At 47.1% G+C, this 26,165-nt stretch overlaps 2 pseudogenes; both read right to left on the reverse strand.

The window, feature by feature from the left end:
* Nucleotides 1-3,688: 3,688 nt before the first annotated feature.
* LOC123459525 lies at nucleotides 3,689-5,865 on the reverse strand (annotated as a pseudogene).
* Nucleotides 5,866-6,686: 821 nt separating this feature from the next.
* LOC123459451 lies at nucleotides 6,687-16,420 on the reverse strand (annotated as a pseudogene).
* Nucleotides 16,421-26,165: the final 9,745 nt, after the last annotated feature.

The raw sequence follows: 26,165 nt of genomic DNA on the forward strand, positions 1-26,165 counted from the left end.
CACAATTGCATCAAAAAAATAAAATACCTTGGAATAAACCTAACCAAGGAAGTAAAGAATCTATACAATGAGAACTTTAAAACACTCAAGCGAGAAATTGCAGAAGGCACTAGAAAGTGGAGAAACATCCCTTGTTCCTGGATTGGAAGAATCAATATCGTGAAAATGGCAATCTTACCTAAAGCAATCTACACATTTAATGCAATCCCTATCAAAATTCCAAAGGCTTTCTTCATGGAAATAGAAAAAACAATCCAAAAATTCATTTGGAATCACAAAAAACCTCGAATATCTAAAATAATACTGAGCAACAAAAAAGAGGCTGGTGGTATCACCATACCTGATTTTAACGTATAGTACAGAGCCATAGTAACAAAAACAGCATGGTACTGACACAAAAACAGACATGTAGATCAGTGGAACAGAATAGAGGACCCAGATGTAAGCCCAAGTAGCTATAGCCACCTGATATTCAATAAAAATGCCAAAAATACTCATTGGAGAAGAGACAGCCTCTTCAGCAAATGGTGTTTTGAAAACTGGATAAATATCTGCAGAAGGATGAAAATAGATTCTTCTCTCTCGCCATGCACAAGAATTAAGTCCAAATGGATTAAAGACCTTAACATCAGACTGGAAACTTTGAAACTGCTAGAGGAAAAAGTAGGGGAAACCCTTCAACATATTGGTCTTGGCAAAGACTTTCTGAATACAACCCCAATTGCTCAGGCAATAAAACCACAGATTAACCACTGGGACCTAATGAAATTACAAAGATTTTGCACCGCAAAGGACACAGTGAAAAAAGCAAAGAGGCAACCTACAGAATGGGAAAAAATCTTTGCCAGCTATATATCTGATAGAGGATTAATATCTAGGATATACAAAGAACTCAAAAAGTTAAATAATAAGGAATCAAACAAGCCAATCAAAAAACGGGCTATGGAGCTAAATAGAGAGTTCTCAAAGGAAGAAATACGAATGGCATATAAGCATCTAAAAAAATGTTCTGCATCACTAGTCATCAGAGAAATGCAGATTAAAACTACATTGAGATTCCATCTCACTCCTGTCAGATTGGCCACCATCATGAAAACAAATGATCATAAATGTTGGCGGGGATGTGGAAAAAAAGGAACCCTTCTGCACTGCTGGTGGGAATGCAATCTGGTCCAGCCATTGTGGAAAACAGTGTGGAGGTTCCTAAAACAGCTAGAGATTGATCTACCATATGACCCAGCTATAGCGCTCCTAGGCATATATCCAAAGGACTCATCTCATTTCCTTAGAAGTACATGCTCAACCATGTTTATTGCTGCTCAATTTATAATAGCTGGGAAATGGAACCAGCCTAGATGTCCCTCAACAGATGAGTGGATAATGAAGATGTGGTACATTTATACAATGGAGTTCTACTCAGCGGTAAAGAAAAATGAAGTTATGAAATTTGCAGAAAAATGGATGGACCTGGAAAGTATTATACTAAGTCAGGTAACCCAGGCCCAGAAAGCCAAGCGCCACATGTTCTCTCTCATATGTGGATCCTAGCTACAGATGACTGGGCTTCTGTGTGAGAATGAAAATACTTAGTAGCAGAGGCCAGTAAGTTGAAAAGGAGACATAAAGGGTGGAGAAAGGAAGGGCGAAGGATACTTAATAGGTTGATATTGTATATATGTAATTACAATGATTGTAATGGGGAGGTAATATGATGGAGAATGGAATTTCAAACGGGAAAGTGTGGGTGGGGAGGGAGGGAATTACCATGGGATATATTTTATAATCATTGAAAATGTTAATAAAAATTAAAAAAAAAAAGATGATTGCTTGCAAACCCTGATTGCCCAGATTCAATACCCAGTACCCACATAAAGTCGGATGCACAAAGTGGCAAGTATATCTTGCATCTGGTGTTGCAGAGGCAGTAGGCCCTGGCAAGCCACCGCCCCCCCCATACAAACACACCTTCCCTCCAGTTCCCTCCCTCTGTCTCCTCTCTCCCTTGCTCTCAAATAAGTATTTAAAAAAGACAAACATGGGGGCTGGAGAGATTGCTTCGTGGTTACGATACTTGCCTATGAAACCTATGGACCCAGGTTCAATTGTCCAGTACTCATGTAAGCCAGATGCACAGGGTCGTGCAAGTGCCTGGAGTTCATTTGCAGTGGTTAGAGCCCCTGGTGCATCCATTCTCTCCATCTGCCAAATATTTTTAATTTGTTCTATTTATTTATAAGAGATGTGAAGAGGGAATGGGTGTTCTAGGACCTCTAGCCCTGCAAACCAACACCAGATGCCTCTGGATTACATGTGTTCTGGAGCATTGAACCTGGGTTCTTAGGCTTCCCATGCTAGGGAAGGGGTCAGTGAGGAAGGGAAGGGAGAAGTGAGAGAGAAAGAAAGAATGGGTGCATCTGGCTTATGTGGAGTATGGGGGGGGGGATCGAACCAAGATCCTGTGGCTTTGCAGGCAAGCACCTTAACCACTAAACCACCTCTCCAGCTCAATAAATATACTTTTTAATAAACGTGGTTACCACCATTGTACCGGAAAGTTTTTTCTGTTTCACAGTATTTGTCAGTTCCCAGTGATGTCAGTTGCTACCTTGCTGTCATAACTTCTAGGAGTCATAGAGCATAAATAAAAAGTGAAGATTGACAGGACCTTCTCTGTTCCTTCCCGAACTAACTTAATCACTTCACCCTAAACAGAACCTAACCTTATTGTCTGTTTTCTAGACACTGCTGCAAAGGACCAGGCTCAAATGGGTTCATCTAGCACGTCATGGGGCAGTACACCTGTCAGCAGCGGCAATATGATGTCAGGTCAGTTCATTGGGAAAGTATCTTTTTAGAAAATCTGTGAGTTCTGTTCTTGGCTTTGTTTATTCTTTTCTTTTCTTTTTTTGCTTGATTTTTCCTTCAGTTTTTGAGGTAGGATCTCATTGTAGCTCAGGCTGATCTGAAATTCACTGTCTAGTCTCAGGGTGGTCTCGAACTCACAGTGATCCTCCTACCTCTGCCTTCCCAGTCTGCGATTAAAGGTGTGTGCCACCACATCTAGCATGTTTGTTTGTTTTTGAGGTAGTGTCTTGCTCTAGCCCAGGTTTACCTGGAATTTATTGTGTTGTCTCATGCTGACCTTCACAACTCAACAGTGATCTTCCTTACCTCTTCCTCCTGATTGCTTGGATTAAATGCGTCTACCACCATCCCTGACCAGGCTGGATTTTAAAATTATTATTTATTTAAATAAAGTATCATGCTGGTCTTGAACTCGGTACTCAAGGCTGACCTTGAACTTCTGTTCTCCCTGCTTCCACCTCCTGAGTCCTGGGATTACAGGTGTGTACCATCACATACCCTCTTCTGGTGTTGGCCTAGGATTTGTTATGTAGACTAGGCTTGGTGTGAACATGTAGTGATTCTCTTGCCTCTCCTGCCTCCACCTCACTAGGGCTGGATTTGGATTATAGGCATACCACCTACCCATCTCCCCACTCCCTTTTTTTCTTCAAGGTAAGTGTTGCTCTATCTCAGGAGGCTGACCTGGAATTCACTATGTATTCTCAGGGTGGCCTCGAAGTCATGGCAATCCTCCTACCTTGCCTTCTGAGTGCTGGCATTAAAGGCATGCACCTTTATGCCTGGCTTTTAAAATATTTTATTTACTTATTTGAGAGAGAAAGAGACAGGCCATAGTGATAAGAGTTCAGGAATGAGTCAGAGACAAAAGGTCAGTGTCCACAGGGCTCCTCAGGGCACGGAGGTCTTGTTTGCTTTGTCCTATCTGGAGCAGGCTGGCTTCTAGGCTCACAACAGTGATCTCTCCACCACAGCGCTGGAACAAAGAGAGAACAGAGGAAGGGGGCTCCACCAGCCAATATCACAGCCAGGCTCCGGGGCCAAAAGCGCAACATTTGGTAGGAAATTGCGGAATTAGCTCAAGGGCTCAAAGGGAAGTGTTTTTTTTGGGAAAGGAAGGGAGGCGAGAATGGGAGGCATCTCCCACAGAGACAGCCATTCTGGAGCCAAATCCCAGCAACCACATCCTTCAATCTCCTGGGCACAGGAAAGAGTCCTTTTATAAACTGGGTGGAGGGAATGGTACACTTCTAGCCTTGGTGAGTTTGACCTTCCTGAGCTTGTGAAGGAAAGAAACAGCGCGGGTTAGGTGGGCAACACACACTTTTTGTTTGTTTGTTTGTTTGTTTTGTTTTGTTTTGTTTTTTGGTGGTGGTGGTTGTTTTTTACACAGGTTCGCGCTCCACTGGCTGGGCGTTGACATGCTGGTCCTGGTCGGTTGGCAGAGGCGACAGCCTCTCCCCCCAGCATCCATACCCCACTCTTGGGTCTCCCTCTCTTTTTCTGGGTGCCTTCAATTCCCGGTGGGCATCCGAACTTGGTCTTGCAGTGCAAGATGTGCTCCGCAAGGTAGCGGAGACAGCGCTACAGCAGCTGGGCATGCGGGTCCCCTAGTGCAGCCAGCTAGGGGAAGGTGGGCTCGTGGCGCCCATAGGGGCACAGCAGCCTGGCCGCCGCGTCGCCCCGCCCAGTCCTCCGTGCAAATTGCTTGCTGGTGGCGCGCTGCAGGACGTGCGGGTCCCCTTGCAAGCTGAACAGGTTGCTGATGATCCTGGATCCTGTCGAAGTTGGCCTTCAGGTAGTGTAAGACGATCAGGTCACTCCACTGCACCAGATCCACCAGCTCTGCCTGGCCTGGTTGGCCAGCTCGCCGCAGGGGCCTCAGAAGGCCGTCCTCCGAGAGCCAGGGCTCGGGCCCAGTAAGCGCGCCAGGTAGTAGGACAGCTCTTCGCCCCAGATCTGATCCTGGTCGATGCCATAGTGCACACAGGCTCGGGTACCGTGGACAAAGCAAGCCAGGCATTTGGAGCTGCGCCCCCCAGCCTCTGCTTTCCAGGCCACCACCAGGGCGCCCCGCTCAGCTTCCAACCACGCCATCGCCAGCCTTCCAAAAGCCTTGGGGTACTCTTTCCTCCAGGCCGCGTCCCCAGAAGATGCCCCATGCACCGCGGAGCTCTCAGACGCTGGCAGGGGCTCTAGGTGGGCACGGGCCTGGGCGGATTGTGCGTGCTGGCCGCCAGGGTGAGCTGCGCCCGGAAAGTTTTCAGGGAGCCGCGGAGGGCGTCTGATACCAGGGGCGGAGGCACAGGGAAGCCCGGCGCAGGCAACGATCCCGGGCTCCAGAAGTGCCTGTTGGCGGGCGGCCATGGAGTCCGCGGCTGCGGGAGCCGGGCCCACAGAGCCAGTAGTGAGCTCTGCGCCAGCAGCAAGAGACCGGTGGTGGCGCTCCGCGTGCTCCTTCTCCCTGGCTCAGGGCCGATGTCCCCCTCTCTTTCAAGCCGGGTGCCCAGGTGCGGGCCCCAGCTGTCCGGTTCGCGGGCTTCAGGAGCCGAGCCCCATCGTGGTGGTGCAGCGCAGGGAACTCGCCTCGCAGACGCATCCCAGATGCTTTGGTATTTTGCTGTGAGACCCTCCCCATGTATGATTCTTACATACATATTCTCATCAAATAACCTTTGGAAGAAAACCTCAGAAACTGTACCCTGAGTTACAGATAACTATGGCAAGAGAGTATTTCATGGGCATTTTTTTTTCTCCCCTTCCAATTCAGTTTGTCATCACTAAAGAACGAAAGATAAGCTAGCCTCAATCCCAGCTGCTGTATGTGGGGGGAAATTTCTTCCCCTTCCACCATGGCTCTCACATTACTACATTTTTGCGGGTTATAGCTCAGGCGCTTCTCCACTAGGGATTGGATTGGATTATAGGCATGTTATAGGCACATACCACCATATCCACCTCCCTTCCCCCCCCTTTTTTTGTTTGTTTTTCGAGGTAAGGTTTTGCTCTACCTCAGGAGGATGACCTGGAATTCACTATGTAGTCTCAGAGTTGCCTCGAAGTCATGGCAATCCTCCTACCTCTACCTTCTGAGTGCTGGGATTAAAGGCATGCGCCTCTATGCCTGGCTTTTAAAATATTTTATTTACTTATTTGAGAGAGAAAGAGACAGGCCATAGTGACAAGAGTTCAGGCATGAGTCAGAGACAAATGGTCAGGGTCCACAGGGCTCCCCAGGGCTTGGGGGTCTCCAATGCTTCCTCCAATCAGGAGCCAGTTTCTGGGCTCGCAACAGTGATCTCCCCACCAGCGATGGAACAAAGCAAAGGGGGCTCCACCAGCCAATGTCACAGCCAGGCTCCTGGGCCACCATCCCTGCCTTTGGTAGGAAATTGCTGGATTAGCTCAAGGGCTCAAAGGGAAGTTTTCCTTTTTGGGAAAGGGAAGGGAGGCGAGAATGGGCAGCATCTCCCACAGAGACAGCCGCTCTGGGGCTAAACCCCAGCAGCCACATCCTTCCATCCAGTCTCGTCCTGGGCACAGGAAAGAGTCCTTTTATAAACTGGGTGGTGGAAATGATACACCTCTCACCTCGGTGAGTTTGTCCTTCCTGAACTTGTGAAGGAAAGAAACAGCACGGGTTTAAAAGAAAGAGGCAGGTGGGCGAAGCACAAGTTTTTTTTGTTGTTCTTGTTTTTTACACACCTTTGCGCTCCACTGGTGGGCATTGGCCAGCTGGTCCTGGTTGGTTGGCAGAGGCGACAGCCCTTCCCCCCAGCATCCATAGCCCAGTCTCGGGTCTCCTCTTCCTCGGGGCGCCTTTACTTCCCGAACTGGCGTCAGTACTTGGCCTTGCCCTGAAAGATGTGGTCAGCGAGGAAGCCAAGGCGGCATTGCAGCAGCTGAGTGTGCAAGTCGGCGAGCGCAGCCAGCTCGGGAAACGGGGCTCATGGTGCCAGTAGAGGCGCAACAGCCTGGCCACAGCGACCTGTCTGCGGTGCAGCTCCAGGACCCTCCTCTCCCTCCGCTCACGGAACATGCACACAAACTGCAACAGCAGCTCCGCATTCTGGTCCCACAACCCGCCACAGATAGCCTTGCACCAAGCCGGCCTCACCGTCCAGAAACACGGGCGCCCCGCCCGGTCCTCGGTGCATATTGGTGGTGGCACGCTGCAGGACGCGCGGGTCCCATTGCAAGCAGAAGTTGCTCTCCAGCCTGTCTAAGTTGGCCATCAGGTGGTTGAAGATCAGGTTGGTCTATTGCACCAGATCCACCAGCTACGCATGGCTGAGGTTGGCCAGCTCGCCTAGGGCACCGCGCAGTGGCCGCAGACGGCTGTCCTCTAAGCGCCAGAGCTTGGGCACCAGGGCATCCCTGAGGTTGGGCAGCCAGCGCGTCCAGCTTACCACGCAGCCCTAGGTCCCAAGCCGCGCGCAGTTCCTCCTGCACCTGCACCCGCTGCGTGCGCCGGGCCTCCACCCGGGCTATTGCCAGGGGCTGCACGTGGCACTGAAGGCTCAGTAGGCTCGCCAGGTAGTAGGACAGGGCCTTAGGGGGTCGATGCCATAGCGCATGCAGGCTTGGGTACCATGGACACAGCGAGCCAGGCTATTGGAGCTGCGCCGCCAGCAGCCTCCATGCTCCAGGGCCACCACGCGGGCGCCCTGTTCAGTCTCCAACCATGCCGTGGCTCGCGCCCCCCAAAAGCTTCGGGGTACTCCTTCCTCCAGGCTGTGTCCCCAGAAGATGCCCCGTGCACCGCTGAGCTCTCAGCCGCCGGCTGGGCTGGTCGGCGGGCACGGGCCGGGCGATTGTCCGAGCTGTCCGTCAGGGTGAGCAGCGCACGGATAGATTTCAGGAAGCCGCCTCAGTCCTCCGATGCCAGGGGTGGGGACAGAGGGAAGCCCTCCTGTCAGCGGGCCTGGGCGTGGAGAGATCCTGTCGGTAGGCAGCATGGAATCCGCCCAGGCGGATGCCTGGCACACAGCGCCAGCAGCAAGTTCAGCGCCAGGAGCCAGAAGGCGGGGTTCTCCGCAACAGCCTTTCCCAGGCTCTTGTCTGCTCTCAGGAGCCACCTCCTTGGCTTTCCTTCAAGCCAAGCCCCATCGCAGCAGCAGAGCACTGGGAACTCGCCTCGCTGCAGCTGCCCAAATGCTTTTATATTTCGCTGTGTGACCCTCCCAAGGTATGATTCTTACCTACATAGTCTCATCAAATAACCTTTGGAAGAAAACCTCAGAAACTGTACCCTGAGTTACAGATAACTATGGCAAGAGGGTATTTCACGGACAATTTTTTTTCTCCTCTTCCAAATTCAGTTCGTCATCACTAAAGAACTCAGCAATCCTCTTACCACTGCCTACCAAGCGCTTTTTCTGTTTTGAAACAGGCTAGTCTAGGACTCACTGCATAGCTCAGCTGACCTCAAACTTAGGGCAGTCTTGGCATCCTGAGTACTTGGGTTGCAGGGTGTGAGCCTCCACGCCTGCCCTCTGGTGTTCCTCTCTATGTAGGGTTCCCTTCAGCAAGGGTTGTAGAATCCGTGAGCTGGTCCTGTGCTCAATCAAGTAAGAAACAAGCTGTGTGGATGTATATGCTGTCAGAAAAGCACATAGTGAAACCCCAGTTTTATAAACAAGTGGCAAACTAGGTTGTGTGTGTGTAATTATAGGCTGTAATTGCATCTGACAACGGTAAAGGTGTTGCAGAAAAACACCACTAGGAAAGAACCGGGGTGCCCAGAGCCACATCCAGGGTCAGAACTGTCTACACCTGGCTTGTTTATGCTTCCTAAGCAGCTTTTGCATGACTGTCTGACTTTCTCCTCTCTAGTACGTGTGTTGAGGTCAGATGACAGCCTTGGTGTTATGCCCTCAGGAACACCATCTATTTTATTTTATTTTATTTTTTCAATTTTTCAAGGTAAGGTCTTGTTCTAGCTCAGGCTGAAATTGAATTTGCTCTGTAGTCACAGGGTGGCCTCAGTCACCATGACCCTCCTACCTCTGCTTCCTGAGTGCTGGGATTAAAGGTGTGCACCACCACTCCTGGCTCCCCATTTACCTTAAAAAAAAGAAAAAAAAAACTATTTCAGAAAGAGAAAGAGAATGGGCACATCAGGGCCTTAGCTTTAGCCACTGTAAGCATCATCTCTAAGCCATCTCTCTACCTTGCTGCCTCCTCTTTTTTTTTTTTTAATAATCATAGGCCTGTAGCCCAACAGGCCAGATGGGGCTGGCCAGCAAGACCCAGGATCTGCCTTCTCCACCTCCTCAGCACGAGGATTACAGGCACACACCATGTTGGTTCCAAGGACTGAACTTGGCTCCTCGTGCTTGTACAGCAAGCACTTAAGCTTGTGCTTTTGTTGCCACTCTGGTCTTGTCCTCACATGGCTTTCTAGGTCCACTTGCTTAGACTGTGCTTCAGGGTTAGGATCAGCTGAACGGGGAAGCTCCTTGTGGGCTGGATTCACATTTGTACCATGTGGTTCCTTTTAGGTCACATGCTGAAGCACACAGGTCACATGAAATCGCATAAGCACTTAATTAGCACCTAGTGCAGTCACAGGTGCTGTCACATTGCCCTGTAGAGCAAGCTATATGGCCACAGCCCTCATCCCAGCCACCCTCCAATTGCCTGAATTATCACAGCAGATAGCTGTTTTTTTAATGCCTTCCTGCCTCCTACACCAACCATCAGAAACACATCCTTCACTCACTTTTCAAGTTCATCAGACTCTCCAGTTACAGCAGTTTTGATATTTCCCCTTTTCTCTTTGTTGACAGTGTCCCAATATAGGTGCAGGCAGGATGTCCAGCTTCTCCCACTTGAGTAATTGTGACTGAGGGGTGGGCTCATGAGAGGATTTCTGGAATGCTGAGGTCAAAGGGCAATCAGCTGGTTCCAAATCTAGGAAGAGACAAGTGTGCGGTGGAAGGGGCTTCCTGGTGTAACACGAGTGAAAACTGGTGAGGGCACACCTAGTCACTGCAAAAGTCTTCTCCCCCCATATGAAGTTACCACCAGGAACGCAAAGTGTCTCCTTACAAAATCCTGTAGAAGGAGCTGGAGAGATGGCTTAGCAGTAAAGGCACTAGCCTGTGAGGCCTGAGGACCCAAGTTCGGTTTCCCAGTACCCATGTAAGCCAGATGCACAAGGTGGCACATGCATCTGGAGATTGTTTGCAGTAGAGGCCCTGGCATGTCCATGTCCATTCTCTCTCTGTGTCTGTCACACACACACATACATAAATACCCTATTTTTTAAAAACCTGGAGAAAAGCAGCATCTACTGGGAAAGGGTCACTTCCTGTTCCTTCTCCCCCAACACACAAAAGCCCAAAACTGGGGTAGGGTGCCACACTCTATTACTGTCTTGGTGAAGCCCTCTTGCACTGAGAAAAATGAAAACAAAGCATAAACAAAACAACCCCTGAGCAGAGACCAAACTAGTGACAGGACACAAAACAACCTCCACCCCTCTTCCATGCTGTGCATATGAACATTATAATGATGCTGAAACAGACAGGAGCATGGGAAGAAAATCAGCTCCAAGGCATCACACAGAAAGAAGATCTAAAACCAAGAGTGGGATGCACTCTGGGAAAGCACTCTGCAATCTAAGCCTATGGGGTGGGAGGAATTTAAACCTGTGACACCCTGGGGCTGATCAAAGTAACACAGCCCTCACACTATAGGCCTCCCAGAAGAGGAAATGATATAGCCATGTGTACACCTAAAACTACCCTTTCCTTTGCACCTCTCTCCCACACAAGATGTCTGACAGATGTGTGACCCACTTTAAGAAATGACGCAATCTTCAGAACAAGGCATCAGAACGAACACACTAGAACCGCTGGATAAAGTTTTAAGTATAAAGGAGCTGGGGAGGTCACTCAGTGGTTATAGACATTCACTTGCAAAGCCTGTGATCCTGGGTTCATTTCCCTAGCACCCACCATCATAAGGCCAGATGGAAAAAAGTGGCACATGTGTCTGGTGTTCACTTGCAGCTGCAGGCCACTCTGCACACCTATACATAAGTATAAACCAGGCAGGGTTGCACACCGCATTCATCCCAGCCCTCAGGATGCTGAGGTAGGGGAATCGCCTTGCGTTCAAGGTCAGTCTGGGCCTAGAGTACTTCCAGGTCAGCCTGGGATGGTGGGGGGGTGGGATGTAGGGAAGTATAGGAGCTAACCAACTGCAGAATAAAAAGTATAGTCAGGGTGATCCTAGATCAGTGGTAGGAACCAGTTGCCTTCTTTTGTTTACTTGTTTTTTGAATTAGAGTTTCACTCTAGCCCAGGCTGATCTGGAATTCACTATGTAGTCTCAGGGTGGCCCAAACTCTAGTTTCTTTCTTTCTTTCACCTTTTCTTTTCTTTTCCTTTTTCTTTTTTCTTTTTTTCTTTTTCTTTTTTTTTTTTTTTTTTAGGTAGGGTCTCACTCTGGTCCACTCTGACCTGTAATTCACTATTTAGTCTCATGGTGGCCTTGAAATCACAGTGATTTTCCTACCTCTGCCTCCTGAGTGCTGGGATTAAAGGTGTGCGCCACCACACCCAACTCCCCATTTTCATTTTCATTTTTGACCCATGGCTGCCTGAACTAAAATAGATGCTCAGATTGTAAGATTTACAGAAAGGAGGCCAGAATAATGGTTCATCAGTTGAAGAGTGGAGTGTTGCTTTTTGAGACTGTATAAACTCAGGCTGGCCTTGAATTTGGTGTGATCCTTTTATCATAATCTCAGAGTACTGGGATTATTGATGTGTGCCACTGCCCCTGGCTATATTCTACTTTGGATATATTTTTACTTATTATTTGCAAGGAGAGATGATGAAAAGGAAGGAATGGGTGTGCCGGGGTCTCTAGCCACTGCAAACACACTCCATATACATGTGCCACCTCGTGTATCTTGCTTTATGTGAGCACTGGGGAATCAACTTGGGCCATAAGGCTTTGCAAGCAAGCACCTTTAACTGCTGCACCATTTTTTCAGCCCTACTTTTGATTTTTCAGGAATTGAAAAACAAAATCTTTCTTAGTTCATGAGCCATGCAAAAGGAGGCCATGACTAGCTGGAGGCTCTACTGAGGTGAGTCTTTGTCCTTGCCAGCTCCTGGTCTGAAGCCACACTTAGCATGAAGCACATGTTTATTACAACAACTGGTAAAGAGTTAGCTTGGGTTACTTTTTTTTTTTTTTTTTTTGGTTTTTGAGGTAGGGTCTCACTCTGATACAGACTGACCTGGAATTAACTCTGTCATCTCAGGGTGGCCTTGAACTCCTGGCAGTCCTCCTACCTGTGCCTACAGAGTGCTGGGATTAAAGGGGTGCACCACCATGCCCAGCTGCTTGGGTTACTTTTGAAGAGGATCTCTGCTACCTACACTAGACCTACATAATAGGTGGGGGAAAATGACATCAAGCCAGGTGTAGCATACTCCTTTAGTCCCAGCACTCAGGAAGCAAATGGAGGAGGATTGCCAGGCGTTCAAGCCCAGCCTGAGACTACAAAGTGAATTCCATGTCACACTGGACTAGAGTGAGACCCTACCTCAAAAAAAAAAAAAAAAAAGACATTAAAATAGACTAGCTAACCTGGAATTCACTATGTAGTCTCAACGTGGTCAAACTCAAGGTGATCATCCTGCCTGTGCCTCCTGAGTGCTGGGATTAAAGGTGTGAGCCACCACACCCAGCAAAAGATGGCTTCTTCTTCTTTTTTTTTTTTTTTACGTACTGGAAAACTTTAATACAATATGGGCAAGCACAATATTCAAATACTAAACTTGTCAAGCACATGGAGATCGTCTGCTGAAAGTCAGACTGGACTTCTCTTTGCAGCGATCTCCGGGTAACGAAGCCGGCTTTCCCTCCGCAGGTCCGACAGCGATCTCGATGCTTGTTAGAGGTTCCATGTAAGAAATGACCACATGTAGGAAGTGTTGGGCACTGTGAGGTCATGGATATCCAGGCCATTTTGTCTCTGGAGGAGCATGTCCTACGCAAGACCAAAAAGATGGCTTCTTAACAGTTCAGGTGCTTTGTGGAAAAGCCAAAGGATCCAGGTTCAATTGCCCTACATAAAGCCAGATGCACAAGGTGGCACATGTGTCTGGAGTTTGTTTGTAATGACTAGAGGCCCTAGTGCACCCATATTCATTTTCCCTCCCTCCCTCCCTCCCTCCCCCCCCCCTCTCTCACACACACACAAATAAATTAAATTAAAAAAAATTTAAACAGACTACTTGGGCTGGGCATAGTGTTGCATGCCTGTAATCCCAGCACTCTGGAGGCTGAAATAGTAAGATCATTGTTCAGGTCAGCCTGGGACTACAGAATGAGCTCCAGGTCAACTTGCTCTACAGTGAGAACCTGCCTTGAGGGACGAAAAAAGGACTAGTTGGAAAGAAGGATTTGGTTGGGGAGGAATTTGGTAGGAGGAAAAGGTAGGGGAATAAAGGGGGATTATGACCATAGTATATTGTTTTTATTTATGGGACTTGCAAATATTAAAAAAATTAATTTTGTTTTCTTTTTTTTCTTTCTTTTTTTGTGTTTTGAGGAAGGATCTCACTGTAGCTCAGGCTGACTTGGAATCCACTATGTAATCTCAAGGTGGCTTTGAACTCATGGCAATTCTCCTACCTCTGCCTCCCAAGTGCTAGGATCAAAGGCATGCACCACTACATCGAAAACAAAAATCTTTTTTGTATCTGGTTTATGTGTGGTATGGAGAGTCTAAGATGGGTCCTTAGGCTTTGCAGGCAAGCACCCTCACCACAAAGCCATCTGTGAGGCTCTTTCTGACTGGACTAGTGAATGGTGTGACTGATATGGGGTGGGAATGGGTGTTAGAAAGAAAGGATGGCGTGGGCTTCCAAGTAATGAGAAACTCAACTACATGACACAGCGCTATTTTTGGACAAGAGACAGTTTGCACAACATTGTGCAGGGCTGCTGATCTCTTACAATCAATGAACAACGCCTCTCATCATAGTACAGTGCTCCACCTGGGGGGCCATGTGCCATGATCCCACCAAACTGAAATAGCCAAATATGACAGGGGTTTGTGTGGGAAAGTAAGAAAGGAGATAAAATCCTCAGTAAGGCGATGTCAAGGCTCCTACTTAGGGTAGATACAGCATCTCTCGCTTGCCTGATAGCATGCAACCATGTGACTTCATTACTTTTATTTTTTTCTTCAAATTTTTATTAACAACTTCCATGATTATAAAAAACATCCCATGGTAATACCCTCTCCTCCCACTTTCCCATTTGAAACTCCATTCTCCATCACATCCTCTCCCCATCTCAATCAGCCTCTCTTTTATTTTGATGTCATGATCTTTTCCTCCTATAATGATGGTCTTGTGTAGATAGTGTCAGGCACTGTGAGGTCATGGATATCCAGACCATTTTGTGTCTGGGGGGAGCACGTTGTAAGGAGTCCTACCCTTCCTCTGGCTCTTACATTCTTTCCACCACCTCTTCCGCAATAGCCCCTGAGCCTTTGAAGATGTGATAGAGATAGTACTGAGCACTGCGGTCACTTCTTTCCAGCACCATGATACCTTCTGAGTCATCCCAAGGTCACTGCCATCTGAAAAGAGAAGATTCTCTACCAAAAGTGAGAGCAGCATAAATAGAAGGTTATGAACACTGAGAAGTGCTTACTAGACAGCAGCAGATATTACACCCCTAAACCACATAATTCCCTGTTTTAACTTTTTATTTATATATTTATTTATTTTGGTTTTTCGAGGTAGGGTCTCACTCTGGTCTAGGCTGACCTGGAATTAACTCTGTAGTCTCAGGGTGGCCTTGAACTCACGGCGATCCTCCTACCTCTGCCTCCCAAGTGCTGGGATTAAAGGCGTGCGCCATCACGCCCGGCTTGTTTTAACTTTTTAGTATCAGGGATGTATTCCCCCCTAGGAGCAGGCCATCAGTCCAATTAGAGGGCAGTTGGTTTCTACCATGACAGACGAGCCACTATTGCACCGGTCGGCCCATTTGGCCTGGCTGGCCAAATATAAGGCTTGCAGTGTCCACTGTTGAATATCTTCACTGGTGATTTCTTTCTCCCATTGAACTGCATGCAGAATGGCTTCTTCCAGCTTTCTGTCAACTGGTCTACAAGGACTTTTATTATCACTATACTATTCCACAGGTAAGAAAAGTAAACCAAGGGGCTGGAGAGATGGCTCAGAGGCTAAGGCACATTCCTGCAAAGACTAATGACCCAGGTTTGATTTTCCAGGATCCACACAAAGCCAGGTGCAAACAGTGGCACCTGCGTGTGGAATGTATTAGCAGTCAGGACACCCTGACACACCCATTCTGTCTCTCTCCCTCCCTCTCTCTGTCCCTCTCTCCCTCCCTCCCTCCCTCCTCTCCCCCTGCCTCTCTCTCTTTCTGCTTGCAAATAAATGGGCTGGGCATGGTAGCTCAGGACTTTATTCCCAGCACTTGGGAGGCCAAGGTAGGAGGACAGCTGATAGTTAGAGCCACCCTGAGACTATATAATGAGTTCCAGGTCAGCATGGACTAACATGAATCCCTATGTGGAAGCCCTCCCCCCACAAAAAAATAAAATAAGAAATAAAAATAAACACTGGCATGGTACCGCAGGTCTTTAATCCCAGACTCAGGAGGAGGAAAAGGGAGGAGAATTGCCCTGAATTCCAGGTCATCCTGAGACTATATAGTGAATTCCAGGTCAGCCTAAGCTACAGTGAGACCCTACCTGTAAAAAACATACATATATTTACATATTATAAGCAGTGCTCAGATCAGGTCTAGAAAACACTAGCTGATGCCTTTAATCCCAGCACTCAGGTAGGCAAAGGTAAAAGGAGTACCATGAGTTTGAGGCCAGTCTGAGACTACATAGTGAATTCTAGGTCAGCCTGGGCTAGAGTGAAACCCTACCTCCCAAAACAAAACAAAAAACCAAGACTGCCACTTTGCAGGGATCAAAGCCAAGCACACTACCGCTGGTCCTTTTCTCTGGCTACTGAAGCAGCACGCGCATGCGTCCAGTTCTCACCCCCTCCACCACCCCGTAAGGGTCACGTGCGGGCGTGGTGGGCGTGTCTTCGTGCGCGCCTGCGCCGCGGGCTGACGGGGAAAGCCCTCCCTGCTGTGGCGGAGTTGAGGGTGAGTGTCTGGGAGCCGCGTCTTCGGGACCCCGTAAGCAGCCGGCGCTTGGGACGCGACCCTCGGGCGTGAGCCGAGCGACTTCGCCAAGAAGCAGGAAGGTACGGGAGCAGGCCGGGGTCGGCGTCGGCCTGCGCGGATGGTCGGAGGCGCCGAGGCCCAGGTGGGGACCGCGGCGGCCCGGGCCGGACTGTGGTCGGGCGGCTTCACGCGTGACGGGGAGGGCAGCGGGCCTGCGGTGGGGACCGGGGTGCCGGGCCGACGGAGGGGAACCCCGGCAGGCAGGCAGGGTCCCGTCCCGGAGGAAGGGGCGGGCGGAGCAGAGGCTCTGCGCCGCGGCCTCCTCCGCCCGGAGCCGACGACTGGGTTCGGGAGCCATGGCCGCCCCTGCCCGCCGCGCCCGCGGCTTCAGGGCCGCCTTCCTTCGAGTCTGACGGCTCCCGCGCCGCCGCGCTGCCGGCCGTTACTTTAACGGACCGGCTCTGGCCCTCGGCAGTCACAGAACTGTGCACCCGCAGCCGCTGTCCAATTCCGGGACACTCATTCCGGAAAAGAAACTGCCTAGAGTGTCCTCTCTCCTAGAGAGAGAATGGGCGCGCCAGGGCCTCCAGCCACTGCAAAGGGAACTCAGGATGCCTGCGCCCCCTGGTGAATGTGGCTAACGTGGGTCCTGGGGAATCGAACCTGGGTCCTTTGGCTTCGCAGGCCAACTCCTTAATCGTTAAGCCATCCCTCCAGCCCATTTTTTTTCTTGTTTTAAAAATACAATTTATTTATTTGCGCGAGAGAGAATGAGAGAGTGGGTGCACCAGGGCCTCCAGCCACTGCAAAGGAACTCCAGATGCATGCGCCCCTTTGTACATCTGGCTTATGTGGGTCCTGGAGAATTGAACACCTTAACCACTAAGCCATGTCTCCAGCCCCCCTCCTTTTTTAAATTTTTTAAAAATTTATTAGTGTTGGTGGTATAGTGGTGAGCATAGCTGCCTTCCTCCTCCTTTTTTTTAAAGTTTGCTGGTGCAGGTGTGATTCCTCAGTACTCACGTAAAGCCAGATGTAGAAAGTGCATGTGGAGTTTGTAGTAGCAGAAGGGCCTGACACACCCATATTCTCTCTTTTTCTCTCACATACACACACTGGCCTTCTCTCTCTTCAATAAATAAATAAATAAATAAATAAAATTTAAAAAAGCATTTAATAAGAGTTGGGCATGGTACCTCACTTTTAATTCCAGCACTCAGTAGGCAGAGGCAGGGGAACCACTATGAGTTCCAGGCCAGTCTGGAACTACACAGTGAGTTCCAAGTCAGTCTGGGCTTGAAAACTGCCTCTCCCCAAATTAAAAAAAATAATAGTTAAAAAACTGCAAGGTGTTTAACTCATTACCTTGTCACTAGTAATGAATATAGCTGTTGAGAAACAGTTGTTTCATGAGGAATATCATGGTCTCCCTAATGACAGCCATGTTGCAAACAAACACATTCCCTTTGACATTCCGCTTGTGTGTGTGTGTATGTGCATGTGGAGTCAAGAGGACAGTTTTGATGTCATTCCTCAGAAACCATCCACCTTCTTGAGACACAATCTCTCACTGGCCTTGGAGCTTGACAAGTAGGCTAGCCTGGGTGGCCTGCAAGCCCCAAGGATCCACCTGTGTCCAGCTCCCAAGCTCTGGGATAACAAGTGTACACCACTCACTATGCTTGACTTTATTTTGCTTTTCTTTTCTTTTCCTCCCCCCCCACTCTCTCTTTCTTTCTTTTTGAGGTAGGGTCTCACTCTACCTCAGGCTGACCTGGAATTCACTATATAGTCTCAGGGTGGCTTCTCACGGTGATCACTCCTGCCTCTACCTCCCAAGGGCTGGGATTAAAGGCTTGTGCCACCATGCCTGGCTGAAAAATTATTTTTTTTCCAATTCTGGTTATTGAACACAGGATCTCTCACCTGCTGGGTAAGTACTCTTCCATTGAGCCACATCCCCAGCCCAGCAAAATGCTTAACCTTGAAATACATGTGTTCCATAAAGCTTGTTGTTAAGAAAGAACATGAGCTGGTCATGGTGACCTATGCCTTTAGTCCCAGCACTTGGAGGGCAGAAGTAGGTGAATTGTTATGAGTTCGAGGCCAGCATGACTATATAGTGAATTCCAGGTCAGTCTGGGCTAGAGCAAGACCCTACCTCAAAAAGAAGAGAGAGAGAACAGGAAAACATAAGTAGTAGTTGCTGTGCATGCCTGAATATACTCAACACTTATTATAATTGTAATTCCTTGCTTGTTACTTTCACAGGCTGTATCTGTAGTGTTTTACACATCATGTGGTTTTTTAAAAATCTCTATTGCCAGGCGTGGTGGTGCATGCCTTTAATCCCAGAACTTGGGAGGCAGAGGTAGGAAGATTGTCGTGAGGTGGAGGCCACCCAGAGAGGAGACTCAATAGTGAATGCCAGGTCAGCTTGGGCTAGAGTGAGACCCTACCTCGAAAAACACAACACAACAAAACAAAATCTCTGCTGTTTGAGAGTGATAGGGGAACTAATTAATAAACGTCACCAGAGGCTGGAGAGCAGGCTCAGCGGTTAAAGGTGCTTGCTTGCAAAGCCTGACAGCCTGTGTTCCATTATTCAGTACCAGTGTAAAACCATATGCACAAGTAGCGCATATGTCTGGAGTTCATTTACAGAGGCAGGAGACCATGGCATGCCCATACTCACTCTACCTCTCTTTCTGTCACTTTCTCTTTGTCTCTCTCTCTCTCTCAAATAAATAAATCTAAAATAAATGTCAACTACGTACCAGCTCTCTCTCTCAAATAAATAAATCTAAATTAAATGTCAACTATGTACCAGTGATGGTCCTGACAGGAAGGTGTTATTCTTGCAGCCTAGAGAAGTGATTTGTCTGAGGTTCTAGAACCAGATAAGTGTTGGAAGCCACAATCTTCCTTAGGTTCACACATCCTTTTTCACTTTTTTTTTTGGTTTTTCCAGGTAGGTCTCTCTAGTCCAGGATGACCTGGAATTCACTATGGAGTCTCAGGGTGGCCTCAAACTCACGGTGATCCTCATACCTCTGCCTCCCGAGTGCTGGTATTACAGGCGTGCGCCACCATGCCCTGCTTTTCACTTTATTTTTTTTCCCCCTCTTTTTATTTTAGAGAGACTGTGAGAGAGGGGAGAGAATTGTCAAATGGCCCAAGGCCTCAGCCCCTGCCATCAACTCTAGGTGCTTGTGCCACCTAGTGGGCATCTGCAGCTTTGCACTTGCCTCACCTTTGTGTCTGATGTGGGATCTGGAGAAATAAGGCGCTTAGTGGTGAAGGTTTTGTCTGTGAAACTGAAGGACCAGGTTTGATTCCCCAGTACCCACAAAAGCCAGATGCAAAAGGTGACATGTGTCTGGAGTTGGTTAGCAGTGGCTAGAGGCCCTGATGCACCCATTCTCTCTCTCCCTTCCTCCCCCTCCAAATAAATAAGCTTTAAAAAAAAAACATGGTTAAGCTGGGCATGGTGCCGCACGCCTTTTATCCCAGCACTTGGGTGGCCGGGGTAGGAGGATCGCTGAGAGTTCGAGGCCACCCTGAGAATACATAGTGAATTCCAGGTCAGCCTGAGCTAGAGTAAGACCCTACCTTAGGGGAAAAAAAAACAAAACAAAAAAAAAAAAACATGGATATTCTGAATTGTGCCTGTGATCACTGGCTCATACTTACAACGAGTGTTCATCTTTTTTTGTTGTTTGTTTCTAGCCCAGGCTGACCTGGAAAATACTATGTAGTTTTAGGGTGGCCTCAAACTCATGGTGATCCTCCTACCTCTGCCTCCAGAGTGTTGGGATTAAACGTGTGCATCACCATGCCTGGCTAACAGTTCATTTTTTTTTAAAAATATTTATTTATTTATTTGAGACAGAGAGAGAGTGGGAACTCCAGGGACTCCCCAACTGCAAACAAACTCCAGACACATGCTGCACCCCCTTGTGCATCTGGCTTATGTGGGTTCTGGAAAGTTGTACCAGGACCCTTTGACTTTGTGGGCCAACGGCTCAACCGCTAAGCCATCTCACCAGTCCCAGTTCATCTTTTTAACAAGTAGGCAACTTTGGCTGGAGAGTTGACTCAGCACTCCAGGGCCTCCATGCACTGCAAACAAACTCCAGACACATGCACCACATTGTGCATCTGACTTAAGTGGGTTCTGAGGGCTCGATCCTGTGTCCATTGACTTCACAGGCAAACACCCTAATCACTACGCCACCTCTCCAGTCCTTGTTTTTCATTGTTATGGATAGCAAAACAACTCTTATGTTATCCTCTAGCGTAGCTGTCAGCAGGGTCAAGCAGGACATACTTCATGTTCTGTGGGCATTACATGGACTTTTGTAGCAACCATTCCCGCATGAATGCCACCTGAGAACCCCTATGCATGTGTGTTCTAATAAAACTTATTTCCAAGCCGGGCGTGGTGGTGTATGCCTTTAATTCCAGCACTGGTGCTCCTATTCTCTCTGTCTCTGCCTCTTTCCCTCTCTTAAATAAATAAGTAAATAAAAATGAAAAAAAGGGGCTGTATTTGGTCCACATGATATAGGTGACCAACCCTTGCCTTGGAGCAATGTTGAGTAGTAGAACTTTTTTTGTTGTTTTTTGAGGTAGGGTTTCTCTGGATTTCAGGCTGATCTGGAGTTCACTGTGTAGTCTCAGGGTGACCTTCAGCTCACAAGGGTCCTCCTACCTGTGCCTCCCAGAGTGCTCAGATTAAAGGTGTGTGCCACCACACCAGGATTTAGTAATAGAACTTTCTGAAATGATGGAAATGGTCTACCTCTGCGATCTGGTGTGGTTACCATAGTCACATTCAACTTTTTTCCTTTAATTTGACAGAAATAGGGGGTGGGTGAGAATGAGCATGGGCAGCACGCTAGGGCCTGTAGCCACTGCAAACAAATTCCAGACACACATGCCCCCTTGAGCATTTGGCTAATGTGGGTCCTGGGGAATTGAACCTGGTTCCTTTGGCTTTGCAGGCAAACACCTTAACCGCTAAGCCTTCCCTCCCGCCCACATTTGACTTTTAAGTACTTGAGATCTGAATTTTTCTGTGTCATATTTTAATGTTGTATAGCCACATATGCTTAGTAACCTTCATATTAGTGAAGCTATAGAGGCGGAGGCTGGACATGTAATTCAGTTGGTGGGGTTCTTGCTTGCTTAGCATGTGCAGAGCCTGGCTTTGATTCATAGCACTGCAAACTGGATGTGGTATCCCATGCCCATAATCCCAGCACTCAGGAAGAGGAGGCAGGAGGGTCAGAAGTTCATAAGTTTTCTTGGTTACACAGGGGTTTGTGGTCAGCCAAGGATACATTACTCCTTGTCTCAAAAAAAAAAAAAAAAAATCCTCAGGCACTTGATAGTATTACTTATGGTTAAATCAAAAATTGAACATATCTTATGTTTCTTTCTTTCTTTCTTTCTTTCCTCGCATTTCTTGTTAGGACAAAATGATGACAGAGAGAAGTCCATTGAAGTAGCGTTACCAAGAAGTCCTGGACAAGCAGAGGCAGGTGGAAAACCAACTCCAAGCGCAATTGAAGCAACTTCAGCAATGGAGAGAAGAAGAAATGAAGAATCACCAGGTATTGTACTTCCTTCATTGAAGTTTTTGAGATGGGATGCTTAATGACTTGCATTCAATTCCCAGGGCCATAGAGAGAGAGAGACAGAGATACAGAAGTTGCACCCAGTGGAAAATTCACCAAATGTTTTTTCTCATATGTAGAACCTTCTGTTTTTCTCCTTTCACTGGTGGTTGAAGTCTGAAGTCCATTATTAGTAAAAGCAGATCACAACTCCAGAACAAAGCCTCCTCCCTCCGTGTTGTTCTTCCATGTCATTTATAATTTTCCTGTCTTTTTATCCTGCCTCAACACTTGGCTCCATAGTTTGCTGTGAGGCCAGGGGGGGATACATGAGATCCTGTCTCAAAAGAAATTTAAAATATGCAGATACTTTCATTCTAGCAGTCATATTATTAGGAGTCCATTCTGGAGATAATGTTTGTATCAAAGTGTTAACATGGAGAATATTAATTGTATATTGTAGTATTGTTTTAAAAATTACATGAGCGCCGGGCATGGAGGCACACGCCTTTAATCACAGCACTCAGGAGGCAGAGGTAGGAGCATCTCTGTGAGTTCAAGGCCACCCTAAGAACTACAGAGTGAGTTCCAGGTCAGCCTGGGCCAGAGTGAGACCCTATCTCAAAAAGCCAAAAAACAAAAAGATTAGACTAGACCCACTTGCATACGCTATACATAGCATGCACCTTATCACACCCATACTCTACATGTACCTATACAACACCCAGAAAAAATTAGATGTGGCAGTTTAAACAGATGTTGAACTTTAAGCAGAATGATTAGACAGCTTAGAGATATCCATATGATGGTATAGTGTGCAGTGATTTTTTTAGTTATGTCCACAGTTATTGATATATAGTATGCTCATGAAAAGTGATAAAAACCAACATGCAAATTAAATACAAAATGATTTCATTAAAACAGGAAAAATGGTGCCAGGCAGGATGGCACACACCTTTAATCCCAGACTTGGGAGGCAGAGGTAGGAGGATCACCATGAGTTCAAGGGCACCCTGAGACCCTTCCTCAGTAACAGTAACAGTAATAAAGGCAGACGTGGTGATGCACACGTTTTATCCTAGCAATCCGGAGGGAGAGAGGTAGGAGGATCACCATGAGTTTGAGGCTACCCTGTGACTATATAGTCAATTCCTGGTCAGCCTGGGCTAGAATGAAACCCTACCTTGAAAACAACAACAATAATAATAATAAAATAGAGTAAAATGGAAAAATAAGAGGCCAGGTAGATGCGGTAAAGCAGTAAAAGACGCTTGCAAACCTGCTGGTCAAAGTTCAACTCCCCATCAACCACATAAAGGTGGATTTAAAATGGCACACATATCTGTGAGCTCAAGTTGCCTATGGCAAGGGGAGACAGAGCCAAGAGAAATTTGAAGCTTATGGGCCAGGTACACTGCCACATATACACATATACACATATCTCATATCCACCCACACATACATACAGGTACACAGAAATTTTTTAAAGCTTTTGATGTGGTTTTTTTGTTTTTTGTTTTTTGTGACCTTGAACTCACAGAGATCCTCCTTCCTCTGCCTCCTGAGTACTGGGATTAGAGGTGTGCACCACCACACCCAGCAAGTTTTTGTTTCTTTATTTGCAAACACTGGTACTGGCAAGGCAAACCCAGGTTGTTAGGCTTTGCAGGCAATCACCTTAACTGTGAAGCCATCACTCCAGTCCCAGATACACAGAATTTTTAACAAATTTCATTTATTTATTTTGCAATGGTGGTACGCACCTTTTTAAAATTTTTGTTTATGAGAGAGAGAGAGAGAAAATGTGCATTCCGGGGCCTCTAGCCAGTGCAAATGAACCCCAGATGCATGTGTCACCTTGTACATCTGGCTTATGTGGGTCCTGGGGAATAGAACCTGGGTCTTTAGGCGTTCTGGGCAATTGCTTTAATGGCTAAGCCATTTCTCCGCCCCATAATTTTTTTAAAAGGATGAAACGGCTGGGCATGGTGGTGCATGTCTTTAATCCCAGCACTGAGGAGGCATAGGTAGAAGGACCATTTTAAGTTCAAGGCCACCCTGAGACTGCATAGTGAATTCCAGGTCAGCTTGGCTAGAGTGAGACTCTCCCTTGGACAAAAAGATAAAATGAAGTATGGGTAGAGCTTAGTAATAGGACGGGTGCTTTTCATGTTCCTGGCCCTGGGTTTCATCCCTTGACAAAACAAGTTTTAAAACAAGCCAATACATCAGCAACCAAAACAGGCAACAAAATACATGGAGTCCGGGGCAATTAAAGGTGCTTGCCTGATGGTCGGGGTTTGGTTCCCAGCACCCACACAAAGCCAGGTGCCAAGAGGCTCAGGCATCTGTGACCCCAGTGCACCTGCAACAGTGGGAGGCTGAGCCAGGAGAACCTAAAGCTTACTTGTTGTGGCAAGGGACTCTCTCTCAAGAGCAGGTGGAACAGACACCTTGACGTTGTCTGCTGATCTCCACACATGCACTGTGGCATGTGCACACCCAGATACATACCCATACATGCATGCACAGGTAACTTTTTAAAAACACATATATAAATCTAGACATGTTTGTGTGAGAGTAGATAAATCGTGAAGTTGCACATTGGTTACCTTATGAGCTGGTGGTATGGAGCTGGGGTAATTGTGAGTTCTGTCACCTTTGTGGTGTTTGGCTTCTTACTACAAATATATGTGCATATATATTTATTTGTTTATCTTCTTACACAGAAAAAAAGAAAACATTAATCCCCTCCATATAATAAGCAGAACCATAGCAAAACGAGATCCTATCTGTTGGATCCAGCGGTTGCTAGAATGCCATTCCTGGTACTATTGGCAATATTTAAACATCGGTCGGCACAATCCAATTTTGAACAGTGACCATTAGGACTTTCTCCTGGTGAGTTAAGTTAGTATTCCTCTAACTTTTTGCCAGAGGTCTGGTTACTTTTGGATCATCACATCAGATTCTTTCAGTTCAGTTTGAGCCCATAAAGGCAGTATGTAATTAATAGTTAGGTTTGGATTGGTGGGTCATGAATCACTTGAGAAGCTGAGGCAGGAGGGTTGCCGTAAGTTTGAGGTCAGTCTGGGTGACATTGAGTTCAAGGGCAGCCTGGGATAGATCCTGAAACCCTGTCTCAGAAACAAATAAACAGCTTCCAGTTGTGATGGCAGCATAGGTACCACACCAAAGCAGCCTGGGGGGTGGGGAGGAAGCCAATAAAAACTCAGCAAAATGCACACTTTTTCTAAAAAGTGAGTTGGGAGGATTTCTGTGAGTTCGAGGCCAACCTGAGACTCCATTGTAAACACAGGTCAGCCTGGGCTAGAGTGAGACCCTACCTTGAAACCCCCCCCCCCCAAAAAAAAACAAAAAAATGAATAAAAGAAAAACAAAAGTACCATTAGTGCTGGCTGGGGTGTAGTTTAGTGGTAGAGTTTCTCTAGCATGTATGAGGCGCTGGGCTTAAACTCCAGCATCACAAAAAGAATTCAAAGTAAAAACATTTTCATAATTAAAAAACTAACTTCTTTCCTCCTCTATTTGTGTGTGGCTGTGGGATTTAGGAGATACTCAAGGCTATTCAGGATGTGACCATAAAGTGGGAAGAAACCAAGAAGAAAATAGAGACAGAAAAGAAGGAGTTTTTGCAAAAGGAGCAGGACCTGAAAACTGAAATTGAGAACCTGTGTGAGAAAGGCAGAAGGTAAATAAATGATGCTTTAAAAATAAAACCCTGCAATGGACGTGTGTTTTTGGATGTAAGGGGCCCATGTATTCTGTGGTGCTTTTTTTTTTTTATTTTATTTTATTTTTTTTTGGTTCATTTTGTTTGATTTTGAGATAGGGCCTCACTTTATCCTAGGCTGCCTTTGGAACTTACTCTGTAGCCTAGGCTGGCCTTGAATTCCCGGTGATCCTTCTACCTCAGTGGAGATTAAATGCATAAGCCATAAAACTAAATCAATCCATTCTTTTTATTTGAAAAAGAAGCACACAAGTAATGATTTTCCAGTGGCTTGGTATTCTCAGTATCCTACGTTACACTTAATTAAGAAAAGTTCCAAAAGACAGTATCTGGAAATATTAAGGGGTTAGGGTTATAGCTCAGTGGTGGAAAACCCAAGACTACATTAGGACTGGGGTTAGTCCTTGATAGTCCCCCCACCTCCAAACAGTCATATAGATAATGAGTTGGGGTGCAAGTATAATTAAGATTAGGGGGGTTCGCTGGACGGATGGCTTAACAGTTAAGGAGTTGGCCTGCAAAGCCAAAGGACCCAGGTTTGATTTCCCCAGGATGTAAGCAAAATGCACAAGGTGGCACATGCATCTGGAGTTCGTTTGCAGTGGCTGGAAGCCCTGGTGTGGCTGTTCTCTCTCTCTCTCTCTCTCTCTCTCTCTCTCTCTCTCTCTCTCTCTCTCTCTCTCTCTTCCTATCTCTCTGTCTCCCTCCCTCCCTTTCCTCTTTCCCTC

The sequence above is a fragment of the Jaculus jaculus genome, chromosome 3 (genome assembly GCF_020740685.1).
Source record: "Jaculus jaculus isolate mJacJac1 chromosome 3, mJacJac1.mat.Y.cur, whole genome shotgun sequence".
NCBI lineage: Eukaryota > Metazoa > Chordata > Mammalia > Rodentia > Dipodidae > Jaculus > Jaculus jaculus.